This window comes from Arvicola amphibius, chromosome 11, assembly GCF_903992535.2.
Source record: "Arvicola amphibius chromosome 11, mArvAmp1.2, whole genome shotgun sequence".
NCBI classification, from domain to species: Eukaryota; Metazoa; Chordata; class Mammalia; order Rodentia; family Cricetidae; genus Arvicola; species Arvicola amphibius.
This window is the reverse complement of record NC_052057.2, coordinates 63,938,300-63,952,108: the sequence shown is the minus strand read 5'-3', so window position 1 is coordinate 63,952,108 and position 13,809 is coordinate 63,938,300. Positions and strand designations below refer to the sequence as shown.

The 13,809-nt window shown below is 38.1% G+C and overlaps 1 protein-coding gene across 2 annotated transcripts in view; it reads left to right on the top strand.

Annotated features, from left to right (window-relative positions):
• Positions 1–13,809, top strand: part of Pkia (cAMP-dependent protein kinase inhibitor alpha) — a 79,234-nt gene that overhangs the window by 43,040 nt on the left and 22,385 nt on the right. The window contains exon 2 of one of the 2 annotated variants that reach the window (XM_038348068.1): positions 2,360–2,472. The exons of the other annotated variant lie outside the window; for it this stretch is intronic. The gene's annotated coding sequence lies outside the window, so the exon portion shown is untranslated. The remainder of the gene's footprint in view (positions 1–2,359; positions 2,473–13,809) is intronic. 2 annotated transcript variants of the gene reach the window in all.

Genomic DNA, 13,809 nt, shown 5'->3' with positions numbered 1-13,809 from the left:
ACCGTCTCAATGGGTAAACGCACACCTCATGGTCCTGACTTCCTTGCTCATGATCTCCCTCCTTTTGCTCCTCATCGGGACCTTGGGAGCTCAGTCCGGTGCTCCTATGTGGGGCTCTGTCATTTTCTCCATCCAATGCCAGGTGAAGGTTCTATGGTGACAACGGCAATGAACGTGAACTCTACAGCATGGACGGGCTCACTGTGAGCCTTGTCAGTTTGGTTGCTCACCTTCCTGGACTTAGGGGGAGCTGGGAGGACCTTGGACTTAACATAGTGAAGGGAACCCTGATGGCTCTTTGTCTTGGAGAGGGGTGGAGTGGGGGTATGGGTGGGAAGGGAGGGGAGGGAAGGGGGAGGAGGAGGGAAGGAGATGGAAATATTTAATAAAAAAATGAGGAAAAAAATTAATCAATGGATGAGTACAATCTTGAGAATTAAATCTCAACATCTTTTCCACGTAGACATAAGTCATTCACTACCCTGTGGTATCTTTGCATTATGCTCCTTTTTCACACCCTTCCGGATACTCATTATACCTCTTATATATAGCATTCCTTTCTGCCCTGGACCTGGTATTTTTCTGTCTCCTGTCATCATACATTTCGCTTTCCTTGGCCTCAGAAACCCATTCTTCCTTCCTAATTCACACGCTATCCAAGACTGCCTTATAGGAGAAGATCTGTTAACTTTCCTTATATTCTACAGATTTATAGCAAATTCATGAATTAAAATTCGAACTGTTCAATGCACTTCATGATAATTTGTGCCATAGTTATGGATTTACATTGGGTCTTCAATAGATGAAAATAAAATACTGACTATGAAAGCACCTTGTAACTAAATATCTGGCAGATATAGCAGGGAGAGTGTTAGCAAATGCAAATTGAACATGAATGGTCAAATTAAAATTGTATTTCAATTTTCTCACAATGATTCTGTCACTAATAACTTTCCAAAACATTAGGATATTGGAATTCTACACTTTATTAACAAGAGGAAATTTTTACTGATATCAATATCTGAATTCCTCAGAAGAAAAACATTGTTTTGGGATGTAAGGTTATCCATTCTGCACAAGAGTCCATCCTAAGGCATTTTGATGCTGTTGATGTCGCTCCCACATCTCCTAGTAGTTGCCCTTTCAATATATACACATTGCATCATAATACTACATGTAATTGCCTTTTGAGATAAGTCCAGAAAGCTTAGCAGTTAATGTTTCCTAATGGGGTTTTAAACCAATTACAGAGGCGATTTGGGATATATGCATATCAGCTTTCTCACCCATTTATGGGGGCAACAATGAGTCACATTCTACAAAGTCTCAGAACTCCTCTGAAGTACTAACAGGTATTTTCAGGAATAACTCATCCTGAACTCATTCAGAACCATGGCTCTCTTTGCTTTCTTCCAGGCCCTATCTCCAATTCCCTACTCTGCTCTTTACGTTGGCTGGATAACCTACTCCTAATACAGTTTGCATTTGATGTCTCATCTCAGATTCAGCTCCTGGAAGGGCTCACACTAAGAAGTCCCAGACTCTTTTTGGCCTAGTAGTCCAGTGCCTCTTATAGGTCCATAAATTATAGTATTGCAAAGGGATGGCATAAGATACATCATTCTTTGTAAGCCATAAGGACTCCAAATCAAAACCAACATGAATTTACAAAATAACACTTGTCATGGGAATGACATGTGGGTAGAACAATGTAGAATAATATCACTTGTTTTCTACTCATGGAGGTTTGAATTTTCTGGGCAGATGGTGGCTAACAGGTGTGGCTCTAATTTAAGAAACCTGCTCCATTAGTCATCAGGAAATTGCTATTATTATTTTACAATGTTGACCTCAAGACCTTAAAGTTCTACTTGTTTCTACTCACCCTAATATCCACTGGCCTTGATTACTAATAATTGATGGATTTATTTTGTCTCTACCATCCTATTTCAAAAATCTGTAGACCTGCACACACATACTTTTATGTGTAAAAAACCTTGAAAAAGTATTAAAGGTGTCTGTGAAATTCCCTTCCAATGGGTTCTTATGTTTATTTTGTAAAAAATTACATTTAGTAAAAGTAATTTATAAGAATCTAAATGAAGATTGTTGAGAGAAAATCCAGAGGAAAATGGAAGTAAATAAAATAAAATTTAAAAATAATTAGAAAACTTGAATGTTTCTCCTCATTTTGTTTGTTTGGCTTGAAGTCTCAAACTGTGTTCTTATTATAGTGTATTTACTTGAAATTATAACCTTTTACAAATTAGAAGATATGGGGGGCATCTAGTTAAAAAGGTGAGACAGTGGAATCTATAGGTACAGATTATTAATATTTCACCTAACATCTTCCTTTCAGCTTCCTGAATATCAAGGCCTGATGGTCCCAAGAAGCAATTTCTGGTAGAAATCTGAAGATTATCTTTAAGGAAAAGCAGTAAATGAATTAAAGACAAGAAGCTTTCCAATCAGGTAGGGACGGCAAAGGAAAATCACAGATTCAGTCATCCCAAGTGTACAGGTTTCTCAGTAGCTCTTTGAAAAGATGAGTGTCTAGCTAAGAGGAGTTTGCTTTAAATTAATTCCCTTGGAGGTGGCAGTGTTTACCAGAGAGTTCCTTGGAGGGAAGCAATGCAATAACAGCATGGTACTTTTTCCTATTTTTAGCCCATTGTTACTGTGCGCTTAGCAATCTCAGGACCTCAGGCTCAGAAGACTGCAAGTGCAGACTGGTAGATTAGCCCACTGCATCTTGTCTCTGAAAACAAAGATTTTTCATATGTTGTTTCCATGACACTTCGGTTGTTTATCAAAATTAGGGGCCCTGTGAACATCAAGTGAGGAATAGTTTCTGTTGGCCGCATAAGCAACTTGAGTTGGTTCTGCCCTCGGCCCATCCATGCTTAGTTTTGTTGCGAAGTGGACTTGGAAGGGGGGAGAATTGGGCATGTCAAAGAAAGACTGTGGTTTTGTGTAGTTATATTTGTCAGAATCTTATTCACAATTTTCTTTGTACTTACAATTTGACATGGAAATTTAAGCTAGAGAGCCTTCATATTTTATGAGACAAAAAAAACAGTGACTTCAAAATCAAGGACTAGTTTTCTCATGTGCAATTAAGAACTCAGATTTAGCTTCATACATAACCTCTAGTCTGCATTCCAAAGACACACGATGAATGACAGATAGCTTAATGAGTGAACGAAACAAGTTAGTAAGGAATAAAAGGTGTCTGCCCTGTTGTTGCATTATGTGTTGGTATCTGGAGTCTTAGGAACCATCACTGTAACTGAAACATGGAATATGCAGAGCAAAATCTACTGAATGAATGGATTAATCCTCATGATACTGAGTCAAATTGAACAAGTAGCCCAGACTCCATGTTTGCCAAGGTCTATTGTAGAATTAGCTGTGATATAAAAGCTTTAATCTACGTAACTGATGTAATTGACAATTTATCTCAGTTTCAGATGATTTTATAACAATGTCACATAACATCCTGTTGATGAAAACATAGAGCCTGCATAGACTTCCACCAGATGATTGGAATATGAGCACAATGTTCCTGTGATAACCTCCTAGCCATGTTACTTTAAGAAACTTACTTTTTAAAGCATTTTATAATAGTACGCCTAAGGATAATTTTAAAATAACTATCTGCTAAATTCTGCTTTACATTCTTTTTGATAGCTAGAACAGCCATAGTTCTGCAGCAATGATATTTATGTAGGCTGTTGTTATCTTCTGTGATCCCAGAAGAGAGTGGGGAAAAAGAAACCCTGCTTAATCAATGAAAGAAATGTAAATTTCATAGGTTGCAGCTAACAAAAATCTAAAACACAAATGTCCTAAAATAGCATACTGGGACTCATTCCAAAATGTATGGCAATATATCCCCTTGGAGTTTATTCCTTGACAGCTGGGTGGTGCTCAAATGTGTTTACTAATAGTATGTCTGATTTGCTAGTTTAGGCATGAACTGTGCTGGAGTTGTGCTCTGTACGCATTTGTCAGCAATCTCAAGTCTACCTCCCACACATTTTCACATTTTTCTTTTTTATATTCTCTTGGCAACAGAAGTTGTACTTCTCTGATGTTTTTAAACTTCCTGAATAGCCAAAAGAATCGTGTCACTTGAACTAAGGATGATACATGTTGAAAAGTATAATGTTTCATCGTGAAACTAAGATCCTCCTACAGAAGAATTTTTTGGTGTAGAAAGTTCTATAAACTTAGATTTGTAAGTGGATATGTGTGGTCTTTGAAGCAGAGATGGTTATCTCCAGGAATTAAGGCATAAAGGTAACACTTGCTTAACAGTCTTGTATAATATTTAATTTTGGAACTGTAATTTTTGAAATGTAAGAATAATACAAACTTCTCCAAAGTGAGAAATTAGGATGAAGACCACAAGATTTACCTCAAATGTATGACATTGCTTTAAGCTTCTTCCATCACCGTGGAAATAATATTGTTCTTGGTTTCATATAAACATCCATGAATTATTTTTATTTTACGGGTGATATTTTTCATTTTATAGAATTAACATTATATTATAAATAATATTCTTCACTTATTCAGTCAATATTATATTTCTAAGTTTCATACATTCTTGTTTTACACCATTATTATAGTATTTTCTTGTGTAGAGATGAGTGCATGTCTATCATCATGTTGATAATGTTGGCATTGTTGTGGCATTATTTTAAAAAGACTTAATGATTATTTATATCAATATCCCTTTGTAAGCATGTGTGTGTGTGTGTGTGTGTGTGTGTGTGTAGCCTTCTCCTCTATAGCTTCATTCAGGGTTTCTCAAACAAGGTGATAGATTCAATTTGCAATACTTGACTAGAATTGCTTCACAAACCTTTTAATGTAAATAAAAGGGCATTTTTTCATAATATATTGTTCTAGAAACAAAGAAATCTGAGAGCTGTTTCTGTGTCCCTCAGATGTCTGTGACTTTGACTCTTTTATGGGAATATCCTCCCTTTAAAGCTACTCAGGGTAGATTATGCCATGCCATTACAACCTCTTCTAACCTGAGGTGCCTCTTCAAAGACAGAGCTCCTGTATTACCATATTGGATCAGCAGATATATCGTCTACTAATATTTAGATTTTTATTTTATTCATTTACTTATTACTGTTTTCAAATATAGATAAATTAATAACCTATGATACAATAGCTTTACCCAGGCCAATTTTTAGTAGGAAAAGGATATGTAGAGATAAATAGCCACTCTTAAGGTTAATGAAGTCAAATTTATCTTTTCAGATTGTAACTTTTTACATTAAAATGCTATTTTCTGGCATTATGGTATATAAATACCATTTCTTGGTTTAGTCTTCAACTTCTAGTATATTTTTCTTTTCAAGGCAGTATCTATGCAATATGATTGCACAGCCATATCTGATGGGAATGGCAGAAATCATAAAGCCAGCACAGTCATTTGATAAAGATCCAGCAAAGCTGAGCCACATGATAGCCACCATGCCCGCTTTGGTTTTCATCCCCATCTGTTGCATACTTGGGAGTCTTTTAAAATTTATACAATTTGGAAATACTGGATTGATGGAAAATTTCTTATGAATCATTTATGCCTTCTTTCAGGAATGCTATTTCTATGTTTCCCCAGGATAGTCCTGAGCATACTATTCCCGCTGCTTTAGAGAGATATTCTTATCTACTTGATAGTCTTCCTTATGCCATGGAGGTTGTGACACACAACCTTTGAGACATTTTTCAACCATCTGACCTTGTACTTACTCAAGAACAAGATAATCAAAATAAAGTAAATGTTAAAAGGTCAACAAGATTTGGTGGGCTTGAGGAGTCGGCCACAGTTCAGATTACAAGTCTTCCCCCTATATACCAAGGCAATCCGCAGCACATACAGCAATGAAGTTAGATTAGCTAAAATTTTCTCTGTGCTACACAGAGACTTATACTGATGGGCAAAGAATGGTATAGAAAGGTGATAAAAAGTATTCTGTAAAGGTATAAAATATAAATATTGTATTATGCCAGAATTTGAATAATAACTGCAACAACTTTGATCTGAGAATATTTCTTGGGCACTCTGACCATTAAGAGTTAAGAATACACTGCTTGAGACATGGTGGTATGCCTGGCACAGTTTGAAGTTTATTTTGGTCTAATATTGTTATAGCCACAAAAGCAACTAGCCCGAGAGACACTTGTCATATACCTCTTGATTCTTAAAAATTGGGTTATGGAGTTGATGAGTAAAAATGGTCATGAAAGATAACTTTGTATCAATGATGTCAAAACTTGAGGGAAAATGGTTCGAAATGATAACTCTTCTGTCATAGTTTATTAATGATGACTAAAAGATTAACAAAAGGAAGTGAAACATATGTCCAAACACAAAAATGATATAATCTACATTTTAGAACAACATTAATGTATCCCTGCTTACTAAATTCTGTATAAATAAAGAAGTACTCTGGCTGCCAGTCAGTCAGGCTGCAAGATTCTCCCAACCACCATGGCCTGGCTCCCTCCCTCTTCAACTCCTTAATCCTCTGTTGGGACCTGCCCACCGTCAGGGATGGCTCCTGGCAATATAATTCATATTTATTCCATTTTTATGAGTCATCAAACTTTTCAAGAACAATTCATTCACATTCTAGTAATGTTTAAGTTTGTTTTAATTGTGTTTGCATGTGTGCAAGTGGGTTTATGAGTGTCATGCCCGTTGAGGCTAGAAAAAGGTGTTGGATATCCTGAATCTGAAGTTATAGGTGGTTCTGAGTCTGCTGACGGGTACTGGGACTCAAATCTGGCCATCTGCAAGAGCAACACAGGCTCTTTATCATGCATCTCTCTACAGCCTCATAACTCTAAAGAATTCTCTGTGACTTAGCTGATTCCATATAAATTACAGTCAGTTTCTGGACTCTCTACTCTGTTCAATGTGTTTATTTCACTGCCCTCGAGTGCCACATCACATCATGCTTAATATAGAGCTATACTTGTGTATGTAGTAAGCTAAAATCCTGCCACATTAAAGCCCTTTAGGAAGATCTAGGCTATTCTTGGCCACTTGATCTTTCTTGTAAATCTCATAATTAGCAGCTCCACAAAAGATCTGTCAATTATTTGTATTTAAATTGTACTAAATATGATAAAGGTTGATAAACCCTCCACTATTACAGATAACATTTCCATCAGAAACTGGATCTATCTTTACACATAATTTTCAATCAAGTTTTTTTTCTGAATAATGTCTTGCACATCTTTGGGCAACCTTATTCCAAAATAAGTTTTCTTTCCAACAATTGGAAATGATTTTCAGTCTCTTTCCTTATAATTTCTTTGTAAAAGCATGATAACACTTTATATCTTGATTTTATTTTCATCCCTTTTGATAATATCAATTCTCCTTTTATAATAACAGTTTGACTTCCCTAATAACAATAGACTTTCTCATAGTACAGGAATAAATATGAAAAAAATTGTTTAAAGGTGAAGGTGAGTTCTGCTTAGAGTTTCTGTAATGGAAATGTCCTCCATATGTCTGACATTGTAGCCTCTGTGTGTGTGTGTGTGTGTGCGTGTGTGTGTGTGTGTGTGTGTGTGTGAGAGAGAGAGAGAGAGAGAGAGAGAGAGAGCATAAATATGTGCATATGTATATATGGGCTACATTGCTAATTTATAGATATTATATGTGTGTGTGTGTTAATTTGAATGTAAATTCAACAAAATTCAATCCCTGAGTAAACCTAACCACACTTAAAATATTTAGTCTAATGTCATGCATTGTTATGCTACTGAGCAGTGGAACTGCAGGATTTTTTACTTGACATAGTGAGATCTTTTTGGTAAAAGTTATCCTTTTAGAATGATCTTAGCAAAGATTCCTAGCAATAGTGGAGAGGGTGCCAGAACTGGCCTTCCCCTGTAATCAGATGGGTGAATACCCTACCTATCATTATAGAGCCTTCATCCAGTAACTGATGGAACCAGACGCAGAGACCCACAACCAAGCTCCAGGAATCCAGCTGATGAGAGGGAATCGGGAATATGTGAGCAAGAGAGGTCAAGATCTTGATGGGGAAATCTACAGAGACAGCTGAACCAAGCTTGTGGGAATGCATCAACTCTAGACTGACAGTTGTGGAGCCTCCACAGGACTAAACTAGGCCCTCTGCATATGGGAGACATTGTGTAACTGGATCTATCTGAGGGGCCCCCGGCAATGAGAGCAGGATCTATCCCTGATGCATGAGCTAACTTTCTGGACCCTATCCCCTATGATGAGATGACATGTTCAGCCTTATTGTGGGAGGCGGGGCTTGGTCCTGACTCAATTTATTGTGCCAGGCTTAGTTGACTTTCCATGGGAGACCTTAGCCTTTGGGAGGAGTGGATGGGGATGGGCTCGGAGGAGACAAGTTGTACTCAAAGACTTCTCTTTCATTTCATTTCATAATCACACAGAAACTATACTAATTACAACACTACTTGACCAATGACTTTGGCATATTCCTGGCTAAATCTTATATTTTGAATTAACCAATTTCTATTAATCTGTGTATCACCGTGAGGTTGTGGCCTACTAGTAAGTTTCTGGCGTTCTGGCGTCTTTCTCTTTCAGCAGCTACAGGACATGTCTCTGACTCTACCTACTCTCACTCTATATCTCTTCCAGCCTAGCTATATTCTGCCCTGTTATAAGCCAAAACAGCTTCTTTTTTATTCAATGTCAATAAAAACCTATTTATAGCATACAAAGAGAAATCCTACATCAGCAAGGGGTAACAGAAGGAGGGATGTAGGGAGAACCATGGTTGGAATGTAAAATGAAATTTAAAAAGTAAATAATTTGGGGCTGGAGAGATGGCTCAGTGGTTAAGATACTGGTTGCTCTATAAGAGGTCCTGAGTTCAATTCCAGCGACCACATCATGGCTAACAACTGTAACAAAGCCTGGCACTCTCTTCTGGCATGCAAGCATGCATGCAGGCTGAACACTGTATACATAATAAATAAATCTTTTTAAAAAGTTAAAAAGAAGTCACTGTTTTAAAAAGTAAATAACTCTAAAAACATTAGTAAAAATGTTATCCTTTTATTTAATAGAAATCTACATTCTTTTTTTTATATTTTTCTCATTTTTTTATTCAAGATTTTCATCTCCTCCCCTCCTCCTCCCCCTTCCTTCCCCTCCCTTCCACCCATACCCCCACTCCACCCCTCTCCAAAGACAAAGAGCCATCAGGGTTCCCTTCACTATGTTAAGTCCAAGGTCCTCCCAGCTCTCCCTAAGTCCAGGAAGGTGAGCAACCAAACTGACAAGGCTCACAGTGAGCCCGTCCATGTTGTAGAGTTCATGTTCATTGCCATTGTCCTTGGTTTCTCAGTCCTCCTCCACCGTCAGCCACATTCAGAGAGTCCGGTTTGGTCCCCTGTTCCATCAGTCCCATTCCAACTGGACTTGGTGGTCTCCGTTAGATCTGTCCCACCGTCTCAATGGGTAAAAGCACTCCTCGTGGTCCTGGCTTCCTTGCTCATGATCTCCCTCCTTTTGTTCCTCATCAGGACCTTGAGAGCTTAGTCTGGTGCTCCTATGTGGGGCTCTGTCATTTTCTCCATCCAATGCCAGGTGAAGGTTTTATGGTGATATGCAAGATATTCATGAGTATGACAATAGGATCTGGACATTTCTGGCACCCCCTCCTAAGCTGCCCAAGGAACTAGCTGGGGGCGTCTTCCTGGACACCTGGGAACCCCTCTAGAGTCAAGTCTCTGCCAACCCTAGAATGGCTCCCTTAAGTTAAATATATAATTCCTTGTTCCCATATCCACCCTTCCTATATCTCAACCATCCTATTCCCCCAAGCTCTTCCCATCCTCCACTTCACACTTTTCTCTCCCCATCCCCCCATCCCCCATCCCACCCCACCCCCGTGTTCCCATTTTTTGTCCGGCAATCTTGTCTACTTCCTATATCCAGGAGGATAACTATATGTTTTTCTTTGGGTTCACCTTCTTATATAGCTTCTCTAGGATTTTTTACGAATTATAGGCTCGATGTCCTTTATTTATGGCTAGAAACCAATTATGAGTGAGTACATCCCATGTTCATCTTTTTGGGCCTGGTTTACCTCGCTCAGGATGGTGTTTTCTATTTCCATCCATTTGCATGCAAAATTCAAGATGTCATTGTTTTTTACCGCCGAGTAGTACTCTAATATGTATATATTCCACACTTTCTTCATCCATTCTTCCACTGAAGGGCATCTAGGTTGTTTCCAGGTTCTGGCTATTACAAATAATGCTGCTATAAACATAGTTGAACAAATGCTTTTGTAATATGATTGGGCATCTCTTGGGTAATGCTAATGAATCCAATTTAAAAATGGGGCACTGAACTGAACAGAGAATTCTCAACAGAAGAAGTTCGAATGGCCAAAAGACACTTAAGGGCATGCTCAACCTCCTTAGCAATCAGGGAAATGCAAATTAAAACAACGCTGAGATACCATCTTACACCTGTCAGATTGGCTAAAATCAAAAACACCAATGATAGCCTTTGCTGGAGAGGATGTGGAGTAAGGGGTACACTCATCCATTGCTGGTGGGAATGCAAACTTGTGCAACCGCTTTGGAAAGCAGTGTGGAGGTTTCTCAGGAAATTTGGGATCAACCTACCCCAGGACCCAGCAATCCCACTATTAGAAATCTACATTCTTAAGTTTTATAAATAATCCAACATTTATTTTGCCATTAATGATTTTCTTTAACAATGTCTGCATTTCTACTGAATGACCTGAAACAGCAATCTTTGTAATAAGGCTGCTCTGTCAGTACTCTACAGTCTTTGGCAAGTCCTGTGTTGTCCCCATTTTCAGAAGCATAGGATACTTAGCTAATTCACCACCTAATAGCTTTCGAGTCTACAGCCCGAAAGGTATAATTTTCAACACTGTAAGATCACTGATACAGCTATATCCAAGATTTAGAACATAAGATTTATAATGACATATAACTGAAAATCAAAATAAAAACAAATGCTCAATAAAGCATTTGAGTGGGTAAGAAGGAAATGATCTGTATCAGAACATACAAGTTGTGTTCTTTGTCATGAAATATGAGCTATATGAATTCAAGTTAGCAATATGAATTCAAGTTAGCCATATGAATTCAATTTAACTTAAATGATTCTAAAATGGGTATGATGACTTAGAAATTCTGATTGAAATGCTATGTTTTAAGCACATGAATATTTGAAACCTATGGAAAAATATATTTAAAAACAGGTATTTTCTCTTTTATTTTATACTAATATTGAACATCTGCCTTTGTCTTCAACTGCAACAAGCATGTTGCAGCTGCAATAAACACACCGACTATTATGTCTAAGCATGAAGTATCTATTTCTTAGATGAACATTGTACTCAAAATGGTGTTTTTCACCAATTGGCATGCTAACATGGAAGGGTAAATTCTTGTAAAACCCCATTCATAAACAAAGAACTACAGGCTACCAAAGAATACTGAGAGAGAGAGAAACAGTTTTCTGCAGAGTTGCTCCACTTAATTGGTTATCCAATGCCAAATAGTCAGTCCTGAAATCATATACATATCATATGCATGCAAGTAACATGTACTAACCAGTTTGTTTATATTTGTGATTCTCTCCCTCCCTCTCTCCCTCCTTTCCTCCTCCTCCTCCCTCCCTCCCTCCCTCTCTCTCTCTCTCTCTCTCTCTCTCTCTCTCTCTCTCTCTCTCTCTCTCTCTCTCTCTCTCTCTCTCTCTCTCTCTCTCTGTGTGTGTGTGTGTGTGTAAAACAATATCAATTAAAGTAAGAGGCTATGAGCTAAAGAGGTGGAAGAGTCCGAGGAAGGCAATGAAGGGAGGAAAGGGAAGGGGTAAAATGATATAATTATTTATTACTTTTAAAGAAAAATTTAAAAAACAGAATGAAAATAGAATTTTGTTTCTGTCCTAATTGCTAACTCTCTTTTCGCAATGTGTACGAATCCCATGCTTCTGTAGTCAGCTCCCTTTATCTTGGTCACTAAGCATCTTAGAAGGAACGTTTAGAAAATAGACGTCTGTGATGCCAGCATTAATGCAATTGCTTCACTGACTTTCAAAACATTGCACTCTACTGATTGCTGCTACCGAATACTTCCTCTTTTCCTTTGGTGAGTCTCCCAAATGCTGCTGGAAACCACAGTTTCCATTCTCGGGTTCTTAGCCTACCTAATAAAAATAATTTTCAAGCAGACTCAGAAGGAAACTTGAGTTCAGTTTTATAGAGTTTGAAAGCAAAGCAGCAGAGCAAACTGTAAATCTCAGCACTTGATTAAAAGAGGAAGAAGAAGAGGAGTAGGTACAACTGTGAGTAGGGAGGCCAAGAAAGTAGGCACACATTGGCTGAGACCTGAAGGCCATCACATCATGGACAAGCAGCCACAGTATAGGTGAAAAGACCTTCAGAGAATGGGGTGAAAGCCCAGAGTGCATATCTATGCTTTCACCAGCATCTGAAAGAGGAGGGGGAAGGAAGAAAGGAAGGGAGGGAGGGAGAGAGGGAGGGAGGGAGAGAGGGAGGGAGGGAGGGAGACTTACACTTTTCTGAATAATGGAAGAAAGTGGACAGGGCCCACAGTGCTTTGTGAGAAAGATCTGGAAGCCTCCACCCTGAGGGTGGGGCTTTTCAAAGGATGGATACATTGTTAATTAAGGGACTAATTAGTTCTTAGCTTGTCTTCTGGTGAGGATTTCTCCGGGTTAACTCCTGGCCAATTTAACAGGCTTCACAGGATTAACTCTTAAAATGAAAAGAAAATGACATGTTCCATTTTTAGAAATTTAGATTGTAAACTCTTCACCTAGGGCCAGAGATAAAATTTAGATTCTCTTCTTTTGACCAGGAGGAATTTTAGCTTTGACCAATGGACCTCAACAAAGCCCAGATATCACCAATTTATACATAGAAACTTAAAGAAGAAGGAGCTTCTTTTTTAGTGTTATCTGGGAAATGGAAGGTAGGGATCCATCCTCAATTGTCTAGGCTTCTAATATAAGCAACACCATCATCTTAAGTGTTGAGACCATAAACTCAATGAGGCACAATATGAGGGACCAAACCCTCAAATACTTATAGTAATTCTAATATCAAGGTAGGGTGGGTCCAAGGAAATTTCTGACTTGTGGCCAAGAACACTGATCAAGAACTCTGATCCCTAAGCTTTTTATCTGTTGTCATCAGTAAGCATCCTTTGAAGATGCAACCTTCAGTGTCTCTAGGGAATTTGGATGAGGACTAATCTGGCTTATTCCTGCTGAGTGGGGTCATTGGATATGGTGGTTGCTACAATTCTCTAGTAGGCCTTTCTAAAAGTCCTTAAGATAGTATAAATATATGATTTAATTTGTGCAAAAAATAAATGTAATTAAAAAGGGGCAAGCTAGGGAGCCCATATAGGTGGGGTTAGGTTACCATAACACTGTCTGACAATGGACTGACTGTAAACAGAAAGATGGAAAATTAAAACAGCAAGTAAGTACATAAGGTGCAATGCTTAATAGATTATCACTAGCGTTATTGATATATACCATTTACACGATAAAATGCAAAGATCATATTTTTAATATTACCAGTTGTGCCATCTGTTGGGATAATTCAGAGTGTTTCTGGCCTTACTGTTTCTCATGTAGGAGAGTTCATCCTTCAAATGGAGAAACAGGCATCACTCAGTCCAGCTGTTTGTCATTTCATATAGTCCCCTTGTGGTATCTCACTATTTCACCTTTGGGTCCATTGG